The sequence below is a fragment of the Chionomys nivalis genome, chromosome 10, assembly GCF_950005125.1.
Source record: "Chionomys nivalis chromosome 10, mChiNiv1.1, whole genome shotgun sequence".
Classification (NCBI taxonomy): Eukaryota; Metazoa; Chordata; class Mammalia; order Rodentia; family Cricetidae; genus Chionomys; species Chionomys nivalis.
In genome coordinates, this window is record NC_080095.1 from 9,082,524 (window position 1) to 9,087,984 (window position 5,461).

Below are 5,461 nucleotides of genomic sequence, written 5' to 3' on the forward strand. Positions count from 1 at the left end.
TCATTAAAGAATAAGTGGAATCAAAATCTTGCCTATAGTAAGATATTTACAGACGTTTCTCAATTGAACTTCTTTCCTCTTAGATTACTCTCGATTGCGCTGTTAATTTATCAAAACATTAGTCAGAAGATGAGGAATTTTTCAGTGTCAGCATCATCTTTTTCTTTCCGATAGTCTACATAGAAAGCTTGTATAAAACATTATTTGGAAAACATTATATTTGGTTATTTTCCAAGATTGGTCCTTTGGTTGTGATAACCACCATGATCAAAAGCAACTAGGAGAAGAAAAGGTCGTCTTACAGATCATAATCCAACATCTAACAAAACCAATACAGGATTCTAAAGATGATGACTGTGGTGAAGACTAACAGTGAATACTGCTTATTTCCTTAATTAGACTGCTTTATTATATAGTTCCTTTCTAAATACCAAGGAATAGCATCTAGCATGATGGAGTAGATCCATTTACATTAATTACCATTTAAGTAAATGCATACGAGAAAGGCTGTAGGCCAGTCAAATAGAAGGAATTCTTTAATGTAAATTATTTACATCTAGGAGTTTCAGATTGATGGCTAAGTCACCATCATTATATATGTTCATTTAATTCAGTAGTAAATGAAGATCCAGGTTATAACATATTCAGTGTGTCTTGGTATCTTAGACATAAGAAGTGATAGAACATGTATGCACCTTTCACTTACATGGAGGTAGAGAACATGCTGGAAGAGACCATGTTCCTATTCTGAGATATTCATCACTAAGATGAGAGTGAAGCACTGTGATGGCAACTCAGATTTGGTGATGTATAGATCTATGCATCAGCAAATAGGTAATGATGAGAAATGCTGACTTATATACTTGTAAGAAGTCAAAATCTTGAGAAACAAATTCAAGAAAACAAATGTCTAGTCAAGTCATTGGAAAACTATGCTTATTTAAGGCACTGTTGGCTCCTATTGTTTCTGGATAAGTAAATGAACATGAGGAATTTACCAGGTTATGTTGTTAATAAAAAGTGTCCTTCTCCTCAATAGGCTGAAGTTCACACCCTGAGAATCATATTGTAACAGTGTCTGAGAGTAATTAGCTAAAATCGCAGATGTCCCACTTTCTCTGTTCAACTGTGATCTGAGTTCAACCACATTCTCCAGTGTTCTCTACTGTTGCCTCATGGGGTCAGAAAGGGCTCAATGAACTTTCTCAAAACCACAGATGATTTTTACTTCACATAGTATATGCAGAGGTAACAATCTGGAATAGGGCATGAAAGAGTCTGAATAAGAAATGTCAAGGGGAGGGGTGTTACAAGTGACACTGTCATCCTGAGAGACCTGTGAGGGTATATGTGTAAGACATGTAGAGTTCAAATGCTGAGCTGTATACTCAAGTTCAGCTTATCAGGCACTCCCTATTTTTAGTGAACAGACAGGTAAATATTCAGAAAAAAAGCATAAAATAAAAAATAACACAAATTTTTCATATTCCCCGGTGCAAATGAAAATGGAAAAGTCTCTGCAGGTTCCTTACTGAACAATTTAATTCAGTCATGTCACATGATCTCAACACAAAAATAGAGTTTCCAAACTCCAGAGGCAACTACACTTGCAACTTAGGGCTGTAGCTGACTCAGGTGGTGCCTAGTGCATCAGTGTTGAAGTCAACACAGCATAAGAAAAGATCTGCTGCATGTAACAAAGCAAAGCCAACTGCCATCTATAATATAGGAAATGAATAATTGGGCAGAAATTATTCCTAAAATGCATATTTTGCTAGTGATTATTAAATGACATAGATGATACTTAATGTGTGTGAAAAATACCTTAGAACGATACAAATATTTTTATAACATTATCTTTACCGCTATCCTTTCCCACAACATTTACAAACATATTAGAACATGCTATCTCTTAGCTTCAACAACACAACTTATATAGCAGGAAGGCATGCAAATATCACCCATCTCTTCTCATGAAAACCAGATAAACACTGGCCCTGAATCTCAGACAAAGGAATCAGTCCTGGATGCCCAGGTCTTCCCATTCAGTAATCAGCACGGAAAATAAAACACACAGTGGATTTGGTGTTGATTTGGGTTTTCCTTGTTGCTTGTTTAAAAGGTAATTTATGAAGAAGAGATACTGAGTGTGTTAGTGAACATGAACAAGATATTCAAAAGATAGAGCTTCTTAGCAATTTACTAACAACCTTCTCTTTGTTTGCAGGTGTACAGTCTGAGGTGAATCTTGTGGAGTCTGGAGGAGGCCTGGTGAAGCCTGGAGAATCCCTGAAACTATCCTGTGTTGCCTCTGGATTCACTTTCAGTGACTACTGGATACACTGGGTTCGCCAAGCTCCAGGGAAGGGGCCGGAGGGGGTCGGATATATTAATACAGACAGCAGTACTATAAGCTATATGCACCATCTGTGAAGGATCGATTCACCATCTCCAGAGACAATGCCATGAACACTCTGTACCTGCAAATGAACAGTGTGAGATCTGAGGACACAGCCACTTATTACTGTGCTAATGACACAGTGATGGAATTTCAGTGTTAACTCAAGACATAAACTTCACTTTTAGGCTACTCAGGGCCACCAGGGGGTGCAAAAGACGCAGAATACAGGTTCATCCCAGGAATTTATGGTGTCATGATTAGGTTAAGCACTCTTCTCAGGTGTTTGACCTGCATTTTATTTTTTGAACTTTCTCTGCAATTTTCTCCATATGTACATTCTGAAGGGATCCAATGTCCTCAACACATTATATGTTCTCTTTGTGCTATTTTATCATATGAGGCAAGTCTCCCATGAACAAACTGTAAACTGACCACTATGGGGACACAAAGTAACATACATTAGTCATTGAAATTTCATGAGAAGAAAGTACATGGACATTTCTGAGTATTTGCATATTCTAGGCAGAGGTCAGGTTATACTTTTTGATTATAGCACCATGAATGTTTAAGGGAAAACCAAGAGAAAGATGGCACCATGATAATTAGATAAAAACATCTTGGCATATTTACAATCGTCTCTTCTCCTTGAGGATGATGCACTCAGGTTAAATGAGACCCAGGTGTACTTTTAGTTAATTCGGAAGGAAAATGATATAGTTATATTTTAATAAAATGTTAATTAAGAATATTTTCTTAAGGTTATGTATATTCTTCACTTTGCTAATGATTTTTTTCCTGTTCAGAAACTTGCTTGCAGAAATTATCTCAGTTTTGAATACTGACTTTTGTTCCTATACCTTTGTCTCTCAATAAAATTATTTCCCAAAATATCATCTATAATTTTGCCATCTACCCATGTCTACAAATATTATAATCTTTGATATGTCTCAATCATTCACAAGATTTGAGATTGTGTTTATTATTGTTACATTATTTTATATTATTTTTTCCTCTAGATAAACAGATTCACAACTAGGCCTACTGATGAAAATAGCTTTATTTTATTTTTATGTTTTCTGTGACTTTGTATAAATCAGTTTTCCAATCCTTTTCTTCAAAACTGAATGTATCAGATGCTATTGTAACAGGGCTAAAGTTGTGAGGTTTAATATTCCTAGTTAGCTTGACTTAATTTGAGATCACATATGTCTCTTACTCAACGGATGTAAGAGTGTTTTCGCAGAAGTGTAATAGAGAAGGGAAGATTCACAATTAACATAGATGGCAAGTTTTAGTGGGCTGCAGGTCAGCAGTTAGTAGAATAATAAAAATGGAAGTACTGCCTATCCCCAATTAATTAATCTGTATATTCCCTGATTTATGCACGGGAAATAAAATAACATAAATGATAGGAGAATGCCATTAAAGTTTGCATGTAACATGATCATTACCTAAGGCACATAAGTACTGATGTAGTGCAAATATTACTTGTTATAAATTGTGTTGATAATTTTGAAGGGAATGTTTACACTGTGACAATGTATCCTTTTCTTATTTAATTATTTATTTAAATTGAATTCAAATTTGCTGATTACTCTTAACATTTCATCTTTGGTATTCACAAAAATATTAATGCAGTTAATATTTGGAGTATTCTAGATGCTGGAGACAGTGATCAATTGGTAAAAGCAATTACTTGAAGAAGATCTGATTTGATTACAAGCACCCAAGATAATAGTTCATAAGTATATAAAACTACTGTTCTATGTGATCTGACAGCCTCTTCTCTCCTACACAACCACCTGGACTCATGTGCACATATACAAAGAAATGCACATGCACACATATGAAAATTACTATTAAAATTTTGAGGTATCTAAGTAATGAAATAAGAGAATTTTGAATTGCAAGATGTAAGATCCTTTAAAGAACATGGGTGAACTATATAAAGATGAAACCAAGGAGTTTATTGTCAAGTTGACAAGAGGTAAACATGAAATGACTCAACTTCATGGTAAACTTGGCTGTAATTTTGATCAACCAGGAGAGACTTTTGTACAGCGGTGATTATTATTTCTGATTACTATCTTTTCTATTTGGAATGAATTTGCATATTGAATAATGACTTTTGAGGGAAAAACAGAGATGACACACAGATAGAAAGATCATACAATAAGAATCTAACATGAAAAGTGAAAATCCAGAGGCAGATACTGGGGATCAAGCTGAATCAGAAAAGCAAATCTGTGAACCAGTGGAGAGACCTTTTACCTCCACCAAAGCTTCTGACTGAAATAGTGAGCTCCTGTTTTCATAAAACTCAGACTCCGCACTCCAGTGAGTTCCTGTCTCTTCACATTTATATTCTTCTCTCCACTCAGCCATATCATTCCTGTCTCCACCTCCCTACTGCTGAGATTAAATGTGTATGACTTCTAAACACTGAGATTAAAGGCATGAGCCACCACCAACTGGATCTTTTTTGGGATCAATCTTGTGTAGTCCTGGGTAGACTTGACCTCAAAGAGATTTATTTGTCTGCCTGTCTCTTGAGTCCTGGGATTAAAATAGTGATCCTATCCTTGACCTTTAATGTTTTAGCATTGTACTCCTATCTTAAGGCAAGCTTTATTTTTTTTAATTACAAATAAAATGTCACTATATTTTCCATTTTTTGTTTAAAATAGAAAGAAGGCTACACCTAAAATAAGAAAATTATATGCAATAATTACAATAACTATATAAAATATAGGCAGGAAATAAGTACATCAACAATGTCTAATCCATTTGCATTTGACAAATTCAGAGAATAAACTCCATTATTTATCCTATGTTGGTGTTCCCAAAAATGTATAAATAATTTGTTTTAGATCATAACATGCCTTACCATCTAAATCTATCTTTTAATATCTTTCAACCTAATGTACTTTACATTACTTTAGTGAATTTTTTCTGAGTTTCATAAATAAGTAAAACTATAAATATAACTATCTAATCTTCAAACACCTCAGAAACCCAAGAAAAAATAATATTAACTAAGTAAGTAAAAAGTGAGAACAA

At 34.5% G+C, this 5,461-nt stretch overlaps 1 pseudogene; it reads left to right on the forward strand.

Annotated features, from left to right (window-relative positions):
• The first annotated feature begins 767 nt into the window (after positions 1 to 767).
• LOC130882766 (immunoglobulin heavy variable 3-74-like) lies at positions 768 to 4,903 on the forward strand (annotated as a pseudogene).
• Positions 4,904 to 5,461: the final 558 nt, after the last annotated feature.